This window comes from Pezoporus flaviventris, unplaced genomic scaffold, assembly GCF_033815535.1.
Source record: "Pezoporus flaviventris isolate CSIRO_AGI_PZ_B2104156 unplaced genomic scaffold, CSIRO_AGI_Pfla_v1 ptg000025l, whole genome shotgun sequence".
Lineage (NCBI taxonomy): Eukaryota > Metazoa > Chordata > Aves > Psittaciformes > Psittacidae > Pezoporus > Pezoporus flaviventris.
Genome location: NW_026892573.1, coordinates 10,012,780 through 10,032,751, shown reverse-complemented (window position 1 = coordinate 10,032,751; position 19,972 = coordinate 10,012,780).

The window sequence follows — 19,972 nt, the reverse complement described above, 5'->3', positions numbered from 1 at the left end:
AGACATAACATTACATATAATTCCAGTGAAAATCACCAGGGGAACATTTCATTGTTTATGTTTGCGACAGGCTGGGGGGAACGGGCTTAGCCATCAAAGTATAACACAGTATTACTAAATCTTAAGCACAGCAATATTTTATTATATTAGAATATAAGGGTCAAATATGACTTTAGAATAAATGATACATTTAATCTTTGTTATAACTCTATGGAACTGCATGAAAGAAAGCAGAAATGTGCTATGGGGAAGGAGAGAAAGAAAATTAAGTGAAGCAAAGCGAAATACTTCTGATGTATAAAAACTATTGGAACATATTTTACAGAAGTTCCCCATATGGATTAAATTTTTATTATACTGTTTAACTTGCTAGTCTCCTTTTCTGACAAGACACTGAAAATCTGTGACATCTAAAGCTATGAAATACAATCTCCTATTTATGCATTCAGTATTCTGTTAAACTAACGTATACAACAAATGATAATATTCCAAGCTGTTATGATGATACTAAAAGTAAACACATTTTTTCTGATGGATTCCTTCTGATAGATGTACCATCTATCACACATATGGAGACAATGTCTACTTTAACAGGTAGCAAAAAACCCCACAGCTATAGTAAAGTTGCAGGAATGTAAAAGTCAATCTGACATATTAGATATTTTATTTATGAAAAGAATTTGTCCTGTTTCTTTTCTGTCTTGCAGCTTGAGTAGTCATCTGTATGTGTTTGAAGTGGCTGTAAGATATTAACAGATTGAGATCATTATTTCCAGTTCCATACATTGGGCTGTAGGGTTTGCATTCAGGAAAGTGACAGCCTGAGGTGCTAGACAGTGATGAAGCTGGCATACCTATGCACAGCTGCCTTCTAACAGGTATTGTTTCCTAATAACTTCAAGAATCTTCAAACAGAGTGGTTCTAGGTCTAAGTACATGTGCTAGGTCTCTTTACATATTTTACTGTATATTTTACGTAACTGATGTTGAAAGTATTTAGAAACTGTTCAAAGAAACGTCCTTACAGTATTCATGTTCCAGATGCTGACAGATAACCTCTGAAACCCTGTTGCTGACTGAAGTTCATACTCCCATCACTCAACATTATCTACCTGTATGTGTCTCTCTCTCTATTAGGAACTTGTTTATGGCCAAATAAATAAAACTGTCACTTTATTATATAAAATATTTGTATATTCTTGGTAGTGAATAAAAACATTGCAGTGAAAACTCTCAGCTTTCCAAAACATCTGAAATTTCTTTCTGGGTCACTTGCCTGTCTGGTAACAGTGCAACCTGTACTGATCCTTCATTATGATTACTGTGAGTTACACGTATATTTTTCACAGATTTTGATTTCTAGTGAGCACAGTCTAAGCAGACTGCTGTGTAAGCATACAATCACAGAATTATAGAATAGTTTGGGTTGGAAGGGACTTTTAAAGGTCATCTAGTCCAGCCTCCCTGAAATAAGCAGGGACATCTTCAACTAGATCAGGTTACTCAGAACCCCATGCAACCTGACCTTGAATGTTTCCAGGCATGACGCATCTGCCACCTCTTTGAGCAACCTGTTCCAGTGTTTCACCACCCTCCTTGAAAAAAATTTCTTCCTTATATCTAGTCTAAATCTACCCTTTTTTAGTTCAAAACCATTACCCCTTGTCCTGTTGCAACAGGCTGTACTAAAAAGTCTGTTCTCATCTTTCTCATAAGCTCCCTTTAAGTACTGAAATGCTGCAATAAGGTCTCCCTGGAGCCTTCTCTTTTCCCAAATCTCTCAGCCTTTCCTCATAGGAGAGGTGTTCCATCCCTCTGATCATTTTTGTGTCTCCCTTCTGGACCCTCTCCAACATGTCCATGTCTTTCCTGTGCTGAGGACCCCAGAGCTGGACACAGTACTCTAGGTGGGGTCTTACCAGAGTGGAGTCGAGTTGCAGAATCACCTCCCTCAACCTGCTGGTCACGCTTCTTCTGATGCATTCTAGGTTGTGGTTGACTTTTTGGGTTGTGAGTATACACTGCCAGTTCATGTCCAGCTTTTCATCCACCTGTACCCCCAAGTGCTTCTCAGCAGGGATCATAGAATAATAGAATCATAGAATAGTTAGGGTTGGAAAGGACCTTAAGATCATCAAGTTCCAACCCCCCTGCCATGATGCTTTCAATCCCTTCATTTCTCAGCTTGTACTGACACCAGGGGTTGCCTCAACCCAGGTACAAGACCTCGTTTGACTTCATGGGTTCATATCGGTTGACTTCTGAATTTGTGAAGGTCCCTCTGGATGTCACCCCTTTCCTCCAGTTTGTCAACTGCACTACCCAACTGGGTGTCATCTGCAAATTTGCTGGTGGTGCACTCAACCCTGCTGTCTGTGTCATTGATGAAGGTATTAAATATTGCTGGTCCCAGTACAGACCCCTGAGGGATTGGTGTATTCTAGCTCCTCAGATCACCTTGAATATAAGGCTCATGAATGATGTATCCTTCTGTAGGATGGCAAGGAACCTGATTCTAAGTGGGACCTTTGAGTGCTTGAATGACACAAAGACAGTGTTGTGCAAAGTCAGTTTTACTTGTTTTTTAACATACTGGTTGACTGGTTCATTGCTTGGTTGGTTAGTTAGGTGGTTGGTTTATTCCTTATTGTTTTTTTCATAAAATTGCTTTTTTTTCCATTTCTCTGAAATAGCTACTTTTACATTAGACTTATATGACCTCGTTTTTTGTTTTGTTTTTTTTTTGTTCTTCAGGACCAAAATATGCCCCTCCTGTACTGTGCACCTAGGAACATGTACACATGAGTTAATTGATTTCTCTGGTCTGTATCACATTCATCTAAACAAACCGACATTGGTCTTGACCATCTATACTTCATCTGTCCCCTCTGTCAGTAGTGATTCACAGTCTCAGGAAACGGGACTTTGCCTACATAAGGGATAAAAAATAAAAATAAAAAAATAGATTCTCTTTTTTCCCCTCAAGGAGCAATATTAATGTAAAATGTATACTCTGTAAAGATATGTGGTTCGAGCAAAGGAAAGGGTTTTTTTTCTCACTTGAAAAAATCAATGGGTTCTAATATCTAATAGCATTAAGATCGGAGTTCTCATCCGTTGATTGTTAGATCAAATCAGTTTTTCAGAGTATCCAGCTGTGCATATAAATGGGCTTTAATGTTGTTATTGATGAGACTATGGGCAGAGCAATGCTGCTAAACATAAGTAGAGCCTTTGAATGTGTTGCTGGTGTCTGAGTTTCTCTGCAGAGTGAATAGCAGGATTTAATGTGATTAGAGATTTGTGCCTGGCATTGAGCCTGAGCACAAAACCACAGGCATTTGCTCTGCTCCAGCAAATACCGGTTCAGAGTTCAGAAACTATTAGCACCTAGGAGAGTAGAAAATAATCAAGCCTTGGCGGCAGAATTCGATAATGGCAGAGCAAAGAAACATAGCTATTTTGGACCACTGCTTATGTATTGCTGAGGCAGAGCTTGTTACCAACCAGCTGAATAATTGTGCTTGTCTACCAATGCAGAGCAGAGTTATAGAATCATAGAATCATAGAACAGTTAGGGTTGGAAAGGACCTCAAGATCATCTAGTTCCAACCCCCCTGCCATGGGCAGGGACACCTCACACTAAAGCATGCCATTCAAGGCTTTGTCCAGCCTGTCCTTGAACACTGCCAGGGATGAAGCATTCACAACCTCCCTGGGCAACCCATTCCAGTGACTCACCACCCTCACAGTAAAGAACTTCTTCCTTATATCCAACCTAAACTTCCCCTGTTTAAGTTTTAACCTGTTACCCCTTGTCCTATCACTACAGTCCCTAATGAAGAGTCCCTCCCAAGCATCCTTGTAGGCCCCCTTCAGATACTGGAAGCCTGCTCTGAGGTCTTCATGCAGCCTTCTCTTCTCCAGGTTAAACAGCCCCAACTTCCTCAGCCTGTCTTCATGCGGGAGGTGCTCCAGTCCCCTGATCATCCTCATGGCCCTCCTCTGGACTTGTTCCAACAGTTCCATGTCCTTTGAAATTCCTAAGAAGTATTTAAATCTGAATTGTGCTTTTTGTCCTTGGTAAAGTGCAGCTTGGGCCACATATCTCCATCTCATATATTCCCTTTTGCTGCAGGGAGGTAAGTTTCTGCAGGCCCTGGAGAGGAGCATTTTACCTCCTGCCAATACTTACGATGGCCAGGGACGAGTATCTTGGTATGTGGCTTCTTACAAAGTGCTAGAAGAGGACCATGGTCTGTCCACCTGCTGTATCCAGCATCCAGAGACAAGGGAATGACTAGGACCACAGAATTAATGGCTGCGTCCATGATGCAAAATTACTTAATCCACTTTAGTAAGTGATTACTGGTCATAAGTGCTGAGGATGGTTGTCTCCCTTCTGGAGTAGACTGGCCATACCCATTCTACAAAGGACTTGGCACTGGGTTTCCTCTGGATCACAGCTAGTACTCCTGTGCCCTGCAATGTCACTGGCAGAAGCTGATGGCTCCAGGGGACTGCCATGGGGTCCTGGGACATGGGCAGGGTAGTGAGAGATGTAGTGGGGGGGCAGGCAGGGTCAGGAAGGGCTGGTGGTGCCCTCAGGGCCCTGACATCACTGCAGGCTTATATCCACATTGTGTTTGAGAAGGTGATTTAAGCCACACTGGGAACCCTGCTTGGCTCTTACTCTGGACCAAACCTGCCGCCAAGGCTGGCAGAGCCACAAAGGGAAGCAGCGTTTCTCAGATGGGGACAAGGGGAGTCAGGATACAGGGGGGGTTCAGGCTGCACCATCTCACAGCAAGTGTTGATTAATTTTCTGTTCCTTTAGTTCTATTTGCTAAGCATAGCTAGGATGCATTCTGTGTATTTTTATGAACTTGTGCTAAAATATCTTTATGCAGTTAAAATTGCTGCTGCACTGTTGCCCAGGATATTTTTGCTCACTGCATCAGAGAGACCTACTAGCTATACTGAATGGGAGCTTGGTTCACGGGTCTTGGTATGGCTTTGTACTTTCTGTGAGCATTCAAAGGCACTTACCAGTGTGGGAGAAAAGGTCTACCCCAACGGCTGGTACAGCAGTGCCATATGACAGACTGAGAGGACAGGGTGTTGTCAGACTAGCCAAGACCCTAATGTTGAATTTTATTTTCTAAGAGCTGGTGGTGAAGAAGCAATCCATATCTGGTAGGGGTGATTTTTCAGTATCTATCCCTTGAAACTGGTAAGGTACCTTTCTGTATTTATCTTTACAGATAAAGACATGTCTCAATTACCCTGCTGGTGAGTCCACCAACATGGATAGAAAGTTTAGTCCAGATTTCTGGCAAGACCAGCTACTACCCACCTCCTCAAATGCTTAACTTTGCAGGCAGAAATACTAATGAGGACAGCAGCAGTAGCTTATGGCATTTATGCATTCAGAGTCCTAGATATTGAAAAAGTGTGAAATAAGAGGTTACTTCTTTAGGCTCTTCTGCTTATGCAGACACACATGTGCATAATTCAGTCACAGGGAACATATGAGCAACTATATAGGGAGAGGCTATCATGCATCTGCCTCTTCTAAATTTTTTGCCCAACCTGAACATGTGGGAACTTCTGTATGTCAGAGAACTGTAAGAGCCTTTAGAGTGAAAGGAAACATTTCTCCCTATTTTTTTTATCATTTTTTTTTTCCATACTTACTGGGGAAACAGCTGACATGAAGATTCCTTCCACAGAAGATAGAAGAGCCTGGAACAAATTGCCCACCAATGACTGAGCAATGGTGAGAAGAGCTTTTTGGCAACCAGCCTTTGCAAAATGAAATGAAATTTAAAAGCTTTTCAGTTTTATCTCATTTTAAGTAAACTTCCTTCTACAACTCATGCAGATGAGAACTGCTGAGGTGCTGATAGAACTGGATCTAATAATTGTTAGTAAAATTAGATCACAGAAAATAATTTATGCTTTGTGATTTCCGAAGTCTTTCTGATTATTAATTAGTAAGACTGTGATTCTTAATTGATAATTACTACCAGTGCAGACTGCCCATCTCTGTCAGGGTCTAATTGTTGCCCTTTGATATATTTTGCATGATTTTACAGGCACAAAGGTATTTCCTACATATTTGCCATGCTGTCTGTGTTCCTCATTTCTCTTAGTTCAGTTCAATTTGACCTTCAGTGGGAAGTCTCTCGTTTTTCTGTATCCTATGTCTTTGAAGAACCCTTTTAGTTACAATGTGGTTTATTCATTTTCAGCTTTATTCCTTTTTTTTTCTTTAAATTCGCCTGAAAGTGTTTTATGGTTTAAACCCAGCCAGACAGCGCGTTCACTCACTCCCCTACCTTTTCCTCCCTCTTTCTTTCCTTCCCCCCCCCCACTTCCCTGTTCCCAGAGGGATGGGGAGGAGAATGGAAAGAATGCAACTCCCACAGGTTGAGACAAGAACAGTCCAGCAACCAATGTACAACACAAATCACCACCGCTACCACCAACGACAACAATGATAAGAAAAAATAACAAGGTAAGGGAATACGATACCACCCGCCGAGAAACCAGTCTGACTCAGAAGACCCTGTGTCCTTCCGGGTAACCCCCAGTTACCCCCGCCCCAGGCATGACGTGCTGTGGTATGGAATATCTCTTTGGCTAGCTTGGGTCAGGTGTCCTGTCTCTGCTTCCTCCTGGCTTCCCCTCCTCCCTGGCAGAGCATGAGCCTCACAAAGTTCTTGGTCAGGGTAAACATTACTTAGCAACAACTGAAAACATCGGTGTTATCAGCACTGTTCCTAGGCTGAAGTCAAAACACAATGCTGCCCCAGCTACCAAGAAGGAAAAAAATTTACTGCTACTGCTGAACCCAGGACAAAATGAATTCTAAACTTTTTCTTTTAGCAGCAATAACTTTGAACATTTTAGTGAGAGCTAAATTTTCTCACCATTGAACTATCAGAGATACTGCCAGTATTGAATTAAATATTGAAGAAAAAAGCTGATTTTAGACAAACAAGTGTTATTTTGAGTGTCTTAATTTTAGAAACAATTTTCCCAGATGTCTAAACATGAGCTATCATTTGTGAGACCAATGAAAGCAAATGGCCTCTTCTTCCCCTAGCATCATTGTAATCTCTGATGAGAAACCAGAGAGTTTAATACTTGATTGTTGGTCTAAAAGGCATAATCTGCTCTTTCTGTCACAGTATGGCCAGATGAATATGCCTGACAGGATCTGCTTCTGAAGACAGCAACTGCTTCATCAATCAGACAGGTTTGCAGCCTGCATTATGAACGGATCCTTGAGACATAACCTGTTGCCGCAGTGACAACAGTGTTAACACATGAACTCACTCCCTGTCTGGTTATAGAAATAAAGATGCTTTTAATGTACAAAAAGCTTATGACTAACTGACTATTACTGTTACATAGTTTTATTACTGTTTGTTGAGTCTACACAAGCTTAAATATAGAGGAAAAAAAAAAGACAACTGGGGCAACTACTCATCACCCTGCATGAATGTGGTATTTGCTGAGCTCCTGCTGTTAGGGAAGCCACAGAGTAATGCAACTTTAGGATGCGAATCCCAGGAATTTGTGCTTTTTTTTTTGTTTCATCCCTAAATGTGCATGTAGGTACAGGAGACCAGTAATTCTTCTAGCAAATCAGCTCCTATACAGTTTTTAACCCTTAGGTCACAAGTCCTAGGCTTTTGCAATGTCTTTTCAGTTTTTGAACAGTTTTTTTCTGAGGGAAGCAATAAGCAGTTTCTATGTGGCCTGCTTTTCAAAGGCATCTATGACTAGGCAAACACCAAGACATATCAAACCATTGTTCATTTTAAGAATGTAAGCTGAGCTGGAAGCTGTGCTGACAAGGAGTCAAAGACTCAGAAACTGAGAAATGCATCTCATCCCCTATATTCTTACAATCATAATAATATGGGAATGATGGGGGATTCTTAAGTAAATTTTGATTAAATCTTTCAATGTTAACAGACTTTTTTTTTTTTTTCAAAGATATTTATGCTAGTACTGCCCCAGACATGTCTTCTGCGATTTATAACAAGGAATGTCTAAGACACTTGATTATAATTGATGCAGAATGTCAATATCTAAAGCAGGAATTTGTTTTTAATGCTGATGGACTCCAAAATTAACCACATGAGGTAGTACGATCTTGCAAGATCTCTAGCTCTTGCATTAAAATATGTTTTTAAATGCTCTTAAGTATCATTTTTAGTTGTTATAAATTGCTCAGTCTTGCCAAATTGAAATGCAGTAAAGTAGTCTAAAGCCTAGAGCAGGGAAGAAAGATTGTGACTGTGGAGAAAAAAAGGCAAAGCAGGCTAATCCTCAGGGTTGAGTCTCACATGATATGTGTAGCATGGAATGTTGCAAGCATTTTGCCAGATTTCACCTGCAGGGAGGTCACACTGTGCCATCATATTGCAAGAGAATACTGGCAGGAGATTGGTATGCAGAATACTTTTGCAAGAACACTTAGATTTAGGTCTTTGGGGATTCTTCAAGTGAAACAGAATGTGTGCAGCTATGGTTTAGGCAGAACTGAGAAGCTGCCAACTGAGGAGATTTTGGGATTACCTTTTCAGATCTAGACACCCGATTCCTCTCAAATATGATTTTATTAAGCAGTACTGCTGTGGTAGTGAAGACAGTGATGACATGACTGCTAATTTTAACCAGGTGAACTTTATCCATTGACAACCTTCAGAGCAACAGTAATACTCTGAATTTAGGGTGTGGGCTTTAAGGCACAGAATAAATTACTTCCCCAAGGGAGTAACAGTACAACAACCCTTCACAAAATCAGCACTCTGAGCTGTTTCATGCACTTCAGATTTATCTAAGCCCCTTGCTTTTGCTGTGGGCTAAAGCACCAAACTTTAGAAATGTAAATTGACTTGCTATCCAATGGCATCCTGTTTTTTGGTCTGAGTTATAATTTTACACTAGACAACTGAGGTAGCAAAGTTCAATTTCTGTGATCTCTTACAGTGTCCCTCTTCCATGCTATGCAACACTGGCTTTCAAATACCTGTGTCTTCATTTTCCTGTACAAAATATTCAGGCTTCAAGGACACAAACGTGTGATGCATCACATCAAAACCTGTCATATTCCTGCCTATATTGAGAGGATCTTTATTTTATTATTTTTGTTCAGAGAACAGATTTCAATGTCATGGTTTCAAATTGATTCTATAAACAGAATGGGATTTTTTAATGATATGAAATAGCTCCAGCTTTATTGGAAGAAGATTCATTATGCTCCTCATATGTTTATGGCTATACATTTGCACGCAGTTCTTGTGCTGTCTCCAGTGCTGAATGCTGTCTATAGTCTTCGGGGATCCATCCTACATTTGCACAAATGCAGTTCTAATTGGGAAAAAAATGATCATGGCTACACCACCTTCTGAACATCACAACAGTTATCAAGCAGAATTTGCATCCCATGACAGGAGAATCCATTTCAGCTCTGCCATTCCCCAAGACTCCTGAAGTCCCTCCAGCCCCATACGAGATCTTTTCCTTACAAGTACAGCTCCGTGCACAAGCTGACCCTGGGCTTAATCACCAGGACATGGTCCAATACTTTTTACTAACACAGAAAAAGCTTGGTGGATCTGTGCTATCACTGTTAAATCCTAACTTTCTGTATGAATGTTTTACTCCCACTGTCCTCATCTAGAATTCCCTCTCTTCCGCTCTTTAATTATGTAAGATGATGCTTGTTTCTTCTGGAGATATAATATGTCATTGTAAAACTTGACAGGGAATGGAGCTTTTGCAGTTAATAAATTTTAAAAAGGAAGAACAGCTTCAGATACAGAAGAAACCTCTGTACAAACTATACACAGCTTCAGCTCTCACAGCACACTCTGTTGGATTGCTCTGATAATGGCTGTGCACATTAAATGGTTGCATTGTTTAAAAGACTTGAAACTTCTGTTCACAAGAAAAACCAAGCAATCTTTTTCAGATCAGTTTATACCAGTCCTCAAATTAAATATATTACAAGAGATAAGTTTCTGAATCCAAACTCCTACAGTATTATAGCAGAAATAATATGTGGATTGCTATTTGGAGCAAAGACATAAAAAAGAGCATTTTCAATGGTAGCCAAGTCACACTGCCAAGAATGTCAAAAAAAAAAACAAACACCAAACAAACCAAAAAACAACAAAGGAGCACAAATGAGTCGTTTCATTTCAAATTCCTTGTTAGTTTCTCTATAGTGACAAATGCTTTTCACAAGATGCTCTAAGCTACTGAAAAAGAAGGTTTGCTATAAGAAGCATTCCCTTTTTCTGGAAGTCTGACCTGTGGAAATATGCATGTTACAGAGGCTGATCACTGATCTAATTATAGAATCATAGAATCATAGAATAATTAGGGTTGGAAAGGACCTCAAGATCATCTAGTTCCAATCCCTTTGTTGTAGGCAGGGACACCTCCCACTAAACCATGTCACTCAAGGCTCTGTCCAACCTGGCCTTGAACACTGCCAGGGCTGGAGCATTCACAACCTCCCTGGGTAACCCATTCCAGTACTCACCACCCTAACAGGAAAGAATTTCTTCCTTATATCCAGCCTAAACATCCTCCCAGTATCTTCCACATCTTCCCCTGATAGAAGGAAATGGTAACGGGGAATGTTCAGACACAAAAGGCTACCCTATGAAGGCCCAGTTTGTCCTGGTTAATTTCCAAGTGGTCCCAGTGAGGTCATGCCCAGTTTTCAGGTTTCAGACTGCTTCTGTGGGACCACTCAGACTTCAAATAACAGCCTCTCTGAATTAGTATCTAAAGCACTGCAAATGCTAATGTTTTGCTGAATAATAATAGGATTAATGTTCATCATGCACTGACACTCTTACAGGGCCTTAATGGAATTACAAGCAACCAGTAACACTCAAAAGTGTACTAAATTAGACATTGATATTGCAATACATGTAGCTTTAAATGTACTTTGCATACTGTAATTGCAGTGCCTTTGATTATCACTGGGTTTACTTAAATTTAACCCAGTTTGAGAAAGATTTCCAGCATGTATGTTTCTTAAGCACTTTAGCCTCAACAATTAATACAGTTAGAAACCAGTAATGAGTAGAGACTTTTTTTTTTCTTCAGATATTTAAATCAGGATTATTTAATAATTTAATGTCAAATCCAATGTATTTCCTTAAATTTGAGTACTGTATTGTACATGATGTACTATTGTCATCCAGGACTGTAACCAATATGACCTAGCACAACCTTGCTGCAATAGAGCTATACTCATTTACATTTTGCTAAGATAATTATAAATATTGTCTTCATTAGTGGTTATCTCATATATTTTTGTGGACCTGGATTGAAAGAATGAGACCCAGTCTGTGTGGGCAAGACAGAACCTGAGTATCACGCAGCTACTCCCTGATCTTATTACAGCTGGTTAAATATTTACTGCATTCTGTTTCAAACTTCATTTCATAGAATCATAGAATAGTTAGGGTTGGAAAGGACCTTAAGATCATCTAGTTCCAACCCCCCTGCCATTTATTCTGTCCTGGTTTATTTGAACTCTTAAATTATATTTTATTTCACTTAGCGGGCTGGTCTGCTCCCTATCACAAAGAAAGCGTTTCTCCAGTTCCGAGTATCCTGTGTTTGTCCAGCATTCAAATGATAAACAGTTAATGGAGTTCACTGCACTCTGTCAAAGATCAATTGAACCGTGGGACTGGACCCATAATGGGGGATGGTGTGAGACTCAGCATAATCTGTGAGCACGTACTTGTACAGCAATCAGGACATGAGGGAGGAATCAGGCCCCCATCAGGCATCCAGCCTTCTTTGTTTTCCAGGAAAGGAAAAAACCTCAACTCTCATTCCTGAGGGGATGCTCAGAAACCTGTCTCAAAAGGGTATTTTTTGCCTTTTAGCGCTATAAATATAGAAGTTAACATGCTTCTCAGCAGAGATCGTGGTAGCACAAGAACATCTCCCTCATCAACCTGAGGTTCAGGCATAATTGCCTTTGCAGAAGACAGCTTGTCAATTAAAAGAAAAAAAAAAGAAAAAAGAAAACAGTAAGAAGAGACATATAAAGCAGATGCAGAAGAACACAGTGCAAGATGTGATGAATGGTCAGACTGGGATGTATTTTTAGGCTCGAAGAAAGTGAAGAGGAACCGATGCTCAGTAACTTTCATTTTAGTTTAGTCTAGAGATATTTATTCCTGTTCTAGCAGATGTTCTGTGGGATCAATGACTATCGTCACCACTGCACATTTAAGAGTAAAGTATATAACTACTGGGCTTCTTATATGTTTTAAATCAGTACAGGATGTATTTTAAAACTACCTTGCCCTCTGTCACATATGAACTCCCAGCTCTATATAGTCCTCCCCCCTGACAGAGACAGACTAGAGCTGTATCTGTGAATTGTGTCCTGATAGACACTCACAATCCTATTACACAGTAATTTTTATAAGGGGGGAAATTAGTCTTGCATTCAGTTCTCCCTGCTCTTTCTGAGGCTGAGACTTTTGTTACACAGAGGGGCTGGTAAAGTTTTGCTGTAGACTCACTTCATTTTAAAATGTTTGCAGAGTCTGCCTCCCTGTGATGCTTTGAGTCAGAATCAAAAAGATGGCATAAGCTGCCCTATCTGTCTCTCTGCCATGGACACTTCTGTTTTCCTTAATCTACAAAACCCAGTAATTTTTTCCTGAAAATAAAGGATTCTAGGGAAAGACACAGGAAAGTTCTTTCATATAACTTCCAAAACATATTTCTTTTATAGCTTGTACAACCACTTATGCAGTTAGATAAGGGTTGTGATCTCCAGTAATTCTAGTTTGATTTTAAAAAATAACATACTTTCTAGTCCGTTCAAAGAAAAATAATTTTCATGGATTTTTACTTGAAATGTATTAGTTTTGTTCAAAGTCATAGCATACTGCTTAAGAATTTTTATCTCATTCTTGGAAAATTAACATTTTCATTCATTCTTAATGTGGATTGCATATGCACATTTATAGTGCTGGTCATTTTCTCTGAAATAAAAAAGGGAAAGAAGGATTCACATTTTTGCCCTGAAAGAGAAATTGTTATGAAAATTACTGTCTGTGCTAAGTTTGGTAGCTTAGGAGAGATGTACAACAGTTCAAACTGTTCCTTAAAAGGCATGGATTATTCACTGTGTTCACTCAATAAATGTTTTTACCCCCTCAGCAGGAACTGGATTCATTCTAAGCAGACATGGCAGAACAGTCATTGTTTTGTGTTTCTTTTAATTTTAAACAGCAAATAATCAATCATATATTAATCTTTATAAGACACTAAACCAATATATGAAAACAATGTAGAGAAGCACCCCTGCCACTTTAATCATTTAATCAAAGTGAAATCTTTAATCAAAGTGAAATCACTTTAATCAAAGTGAAATCATAGGATAGTCCAAAGCCGGGTGACATGGGGACTTGATGGAGAGAGGCACAGAGGCATATTGCAGAGCGCTGAACCATTCCCAATTTTTGAATGAATGTTCTACTAATGAAGTGGAAGAGTGTGTTCATTGGGGTGGAGTTACTAAACCACAATAAGTCTACTAAACTTAGACTTTTTTCCAGGAATTATACAGCTTCTCATTTATATATTCACTTCTTATTGACTTATGGTCTTACATATCCATGAAAAGATATAAAATCAGTAAAACAAGTATAGAGTTGTACAGAGTTTTATTATTTATTACTTTATTTAAAAAAAAACCCTATTGTTTCTATTTCTGGCAGGATTCTCACTGTAAAATACTTTGAGCTTTGTAAAAATTATTGAATGACCATAGGCTACATGAAAATACTGTAGCATGTGAACATTTTAAAATTCATTTTGATTTTTACAGGGTGCTTCTTTGGAAATTCTAACACATGGGAGAAAGTATATTAACTTGGAAATACCTCAAAACACATTTTAAAAAATATTTCCAAGAATAGAAAAGTTGACTAGAAGCAGAAATGTTAGTTAAGGAAACCAGCCTTTTCTGTTCATTGGAACCTGTGAGAGAGTAATGTAATCTTCAAATGGGCTAAATTTTTGCCTCACAGTGCCTCCTATGCATACAGATAAGGAAATGACAAGGGGACAGTGCTGTGGGTGAAAGTTGCACATCTTTTCTGGGAAATCATCATGACAGGGTATTCACCTGAAGTGCCTATACTCTTACACACACAGGTCTGCTTTACCTGCAGCTCTGACAAAAACTTTGCACCTTTGTTCAGTGCAGGAAATGTCCCCCTGAGAATTCTTTTCATTTCAGTAATGGATGCTTTTATACACCACTTATGACAGTAAAGGCTGTTGCCCAATTATGTAATAAAATACAATTCAGCTAAGCCATCAGGTTGTTCTGGTGGTGAAAAGTCACCACCAGAATGATAAATGATGATAAAAAGCCATCAACTAGAAGACATGATGCAGCAACGGATCGGTGAATTATTGTGGTTGGAAAGCTGACCTAAATTACAGCAGTGTGGAGATAAAAAATGTCTACTATTCAGCTGTAGCACAATCCAGAGTTTAGAAACTGCGGATAATTGATTTAAGCCTTGTGGGGGATGGACCCTTAGGAATATATTCAGAAAGCAAACTGTAATGTAAGGGTGGAGCAGAAGAATAAATAATGAAGTGGGATTATTTTGGGAAGCATTTTATAAACCTTTGTAAAACTGGGTGCAGATGAGTACTCCTGAATATTAATGCAAATATTAGACAGAAGTAGAAAGCATTGCTGGGACCCACAAAAGATCATGTGAGAAAATACTTGCAGCAGTCAACAATGCTGAAAATCCTGAATTCTATGGGACTGATCTTTAAAAGTGTATTGTTAATCTGGAAGGAACAGAGATCTGTTGATGCTCCCTTTTCATCCTGTTACCTTTCAGAAATACTCAGGCTATTTTTATTATAATTATTTTTAGAAGGCAGTTTTTAAAGTATGTGACTACTGCAATGCTAACCTATTATACAGTAAACCTTTTACTCTCTATTTAGATTCATTTGCATGTGTTTCTGGTTAAAATGGTTAAAATTCACAATGTCATTAGAGGAAATTGTAAGGAGAAATTAAGGTATTGACTGACTTCTGATACACCTGTCTGCAGTCTTAACATGTCTTCCCTTTTACTTATATTTACAAGTCTGCCAACATTTTCAAAGACTTCTTTCAAGGGAACTTCTGCAGTATTCCTTCTTCCCCTTTGAAAATCAAACCCCTTTGGATAAAACTTGTATCTAGCACCTAAACAGTAGATAAGAAAATTATGATTCATGCTACTAAATCTTGGCCCTTACAAGTATTTCCTGTTCTTGTATCTTACTATAGTAAGATGTCATCACTGAGTCTCTGTATCCACAGATTAGGATTCTGTATCTGGAATAAGCATGGAGTTGAAACCCAAGCACAAATTTCAACCTGAGAAAAGCTGCTTCTAGGATGAAAACAAGGCTGTAGTTTTAATACACATTCACAGGCCGTGGAGTATATGCATGACCTAGTGACTTCTCTAATCAGTAATGCTGTGAAATTGCCACTACATGGAGAGCATTTATTCCCATATACAACTAGCAGGATTTGGATTTGAAGACATATTGAAGCCTCAGGGGATCAAACATTTAAATTCTGAAATATACTGCCTACATAGATATTCAAGGTTTAGGAGTTCATGCTTGTCTTTATTAATGTTTGAAAAAATGCCTTGAGACTCAACATGAAGATACTTCCTGAAATCAAATGGTATTATATCAGTGGAAGATGGATATTGACATTCAAAACCAGGATGATTTAATGCTAACTTTCTATGAATTGATAAACAGAAGCATAAATCCACAAAGTGATTGTGACCCAGCATCCCAACATCTACTTCTGGTAGAGCAGTAACAGATGAATGCAGAAACCTTTCCCCCAGCCTTTGACGCTGAACATCTTTTGCATGTACTGATGCCAGTCACATACAATTCAACCACCACAAGGCCAGTTTGTTGCCTCTATATTCCAAATTTTACTATTTGCTCAGGAAAGCTGATCACACCATTCACAAAAATGTTTTTGTTCAGGGAGATACTTTAACTGGCCACTGTGAGACACTGAAAGTGATTCCTCACCATTAGACAGAGCAAGGCGCTGGCTTTCTCTTGAGATTCTCAGCCATTCTTAGCACTGGACACTCAGATAGATATGTGACTATGGGACCAGATCAGTCTCTTTCAAAAAATTAAGATAAAGATGCCTACTTGCACTTCCTGATGTATGGCAAGAACATATGTCTATAATGCACCATTAGAAAATACCAGGAATAGAGCTGTCTTCTTCTGAGAATGTTACTTCACTGGTTTTGTGGAAGTTATATTAAAACTGCATAGTTACAGTGCCTGAACTCAGAGTCACTCGTATTCTTTCTGTTATGAAAAGTACAAATAATTAGGGTCCTACTGAGAGAGAGCTTGATTCTGATCTATGAAAGGGGACTGAATCCCTTTCGTAGATCATTCAAATGTTACTTGTGGTATCAGGATGTAGGACTAAGTAATAGAGTAGATCCCATCTACTCCTTTTTACACGCATTTCAGGAAGTTCACACACACATGCAAGGCATTTAGGGGGGACTGAGGAAAGCTCTATCAGACCCTGAGTGCACCAACAGGTTCTGCAGACTCACCTCTCATCCAGGTTTGGCTGTGGGTGCTCAAGACCCGCTCTGGATTCACAGTGTGACTGTAACCTTGGATCTGGCTGCTGGGAAAGAACTGTGGAGAAAGAGCAGGGTGAAGCTTCACTAGGGCCTCCCCTGGGCTCAGGAGCTGCATTTGAGCTCATCCTGGCCCATGGTCCTTGTCTGAGCTGCATTGTAGAGGTGCCTGTGTCCAGCCTTGTGCTATGCTGACTGTCTGAGTTGCCTTCCTGGATTGGCCTTGGACCTGTCTTATCACTATGGACTTGTCTAGCAATCAGGAATATTGTCTGCTCTTAGTAAGTGATCCCCCCCTACTCTGCTCCACTTGCTTGAGCACCATGGGACAAGGTCCTTGGCTGAGGGTCTTTGTCCTGCCAGTTTTGTTGCCCTTTGTCTCCAGCCTCATCTTCCCGTACAGAGCAGCTCCTCAATTGCAGCTCCCTGACAAGCTCTACAGGGAAACCAGAACTACTTCTTCACTATTAACAAAGAAAATTCTTTAAAAGCTCTCATCATTCACCCACAATTACTACTCAATAGTATTTTTGGTGTAAAATTCCAAATTAATAGCAATGTAGATGTGCTTTCATAATTTGAATATTTAATACTAATTTCCCAGCTTATAAATGTCAACAGCTTAAAACAGAAAAAAAGGCAATTATAATTAATTTTCATTTAGACTTGTTTAAAAGCCCTTCAACCTCTATGTTGTTATTATAGCTCAAATGTTTCTGTTACAAGGCAGAATCTAATGGAAATGTGCAAATGCTAATCACTTCTAACATGAAAAGGCAATAATTAAATCTGATCTCTGCTTTCTTTATATGTTCTTCCCAAGACACAAAAAAGAACAAGGCAGAGAGTGGTCTCGATATGCTATAATGAAGTGTGATAGTATGTGATAGGTAAATTGAAAATTCAGTTTCCAAAGTTGTTCTTGTCATGTGCAATCTTTATTTATTTTGAACACTGCCTTATCTTGTTCTGTAATGCCTTTTTGCTTTCATTAACTAAAACCAGTTCCTGAAACGGAAATGTCAATATACTTTTTTAGGATAGAAATGCAAAATTGTGTGTTTTAAACAAATACAAGTAAAGCTACGATCTAGCTAATTGCAGTCTTGAACCTTTATCCAAAAGTTTACAAATAACATGTAAAACATGAACCTGAGTCTTTTCAACAGTAAAGTTATTATTCTGTATGTTAGGAATGGATGTAATATTTAATCCAGGTAGCAAAATTACTTTTCTAGGCCTTCTGGAGACAAACAGTTTTACTGAGATCATATCAGTCTCCACAGTTCGGATCAGGTGCTATTTGAAAAAAATGAAAAAGGTAATTATTCAGTGTGTGAAACAAAAGCAATCAATAGACACCTGTCTGCTGGAGTGTTTTATTTGTTTTCAGCTACACAAAGAGATATGTTTTTTTCCCTGTATCAGAGCTGGAGATTTTTTCAGCACAATACAACATCTCAGAATGATTAACTCAGAAGTAATATGATTGAATTGAGATTATTTAACAAAAAGTTTGCTGACTTTGGCAGCTAGATTGGTAAATGTCTAAAAATCCACACTTAATAATGACAGTTGCATTAGTTTCAATTGTGACATACCATAGAACTTCCTTTTAGTTTACATTCTTGTTTTTCTACATCAGTCAATAAGATGACTCCATATCACATAACTCCACAAATCTTAACCTTTTGTAAGATCTCTTAAGTCTTTTGAGACCTAAAAGTGCTTCTAAAGTCCACTGCAAAGCAGACAGCTCTATAGTAAAGAAAATAGTGATGGTGACACCTTATTTTCTGTCTCTAGCACCCCTTGTGTGATGAGGAGAATGCCTCCATGTGGATCCATTTGCTATTCATAAGGGATCTGAAATCCCCCCAAAATCCTGTAGAGGGGGTTGAACGGGAAAGTGTGGCAAATCCTCCAGCTGGCATTTTTGTGAAAAGGTCTGGTCAAGGTGTGCTAGGCAGGCTCTGGCTGTGTATGGTGGGTTAGGTCTTCCCAGATAATTAGTTTTCCGACACCTCTTTGGTGTTACGCTGAGCCCATCTGGACTGCTTCAACAATCTTAAAGTTCAGAACTAGGGCTTTGTGTCAGGAAACAAAATTTTATTAGGTATTAGTGTGCTCAAACAAAAATCTCTTCTACTTTTTCTTCATCTGGAACTTCAGCCTCTGAGCTATATCTTATTTGTATTAAAAATGTTTGCTTTTCTTGAAAAGTGACAGGAATGTATAAATATCCTAGCATTGCTGTTCAACAGACAGCAAACATTAGTCTGTCTGAGGTAAGCTAAAGTTGCTATTCAAGCAAGAAATCTGAAGAAACCTCTCTGTCTGCATCGTAACCATCCAATTTATCTGGTATCTATGCCTCACTTTAAAGATATTATTTCAAGTAATGTCTCAGTGTCTTTAAAGATATTTAAATTAGGTGAAGTTTATGATGTGATTTTTTAAAAGACTGTTTTCCTGTTTAACTTGCTCTACCACTGGGAAACTGGTTTGTATCTAAGAGGAGGAGCAGAACCCATGCCTATGCACTGCATGCTGTCATGAGACGTACGAGATAACCCCATGATGAAACAAAAATCTGCTTAATGCAGCCCTCCACATTGTAAGAATAGGGTACTGGAATCAAAAGTCTAATCTAATCTTGTGTAATGCCATCACTCAAGGGATGAAACGAGAGCTTTGCCTTCCTAGGAAAGATCTGCCAGACTGAATGGGAGTTAATCAGTGGGATAAACCGCAACAAATTAATTTGAAAAACCACACAAAAATTAACTTTCTGCAAGTCTTGCAATTTTTTGTACAGAATTCTGGAGTGTTGATTTAATTCATTATTGGTGCAAAATTCTTTCAACTTTTCTAATTTCTGTTAACATGTTGATAGGTATTCTAGAAGGTCTTCTATAGAACGACATAGAATATACTTGAATTCTGAGGGCTAATTCAATTCATTCTTTCTACCAGTTTGTATTTGTTCCTGGACACTTAAGATATATTTTAGTTATATTATCCTTCTGAGTAGTTTGGAAATTGAAGGTAAGGTGATTAACTTAATCAAATCTTATAAATTTCACAAGAGTAGAGAGATTATTACTGTTCAGCAAGAGAAGGAATCTGCCTTTTTGCAGTGTGTGATGATAGGTAATTGCTGATTTGTATTAATTGCAGTTTCAAGCTATTGCTGAAAGGAAAATTACAATACATTTGGGTACCTC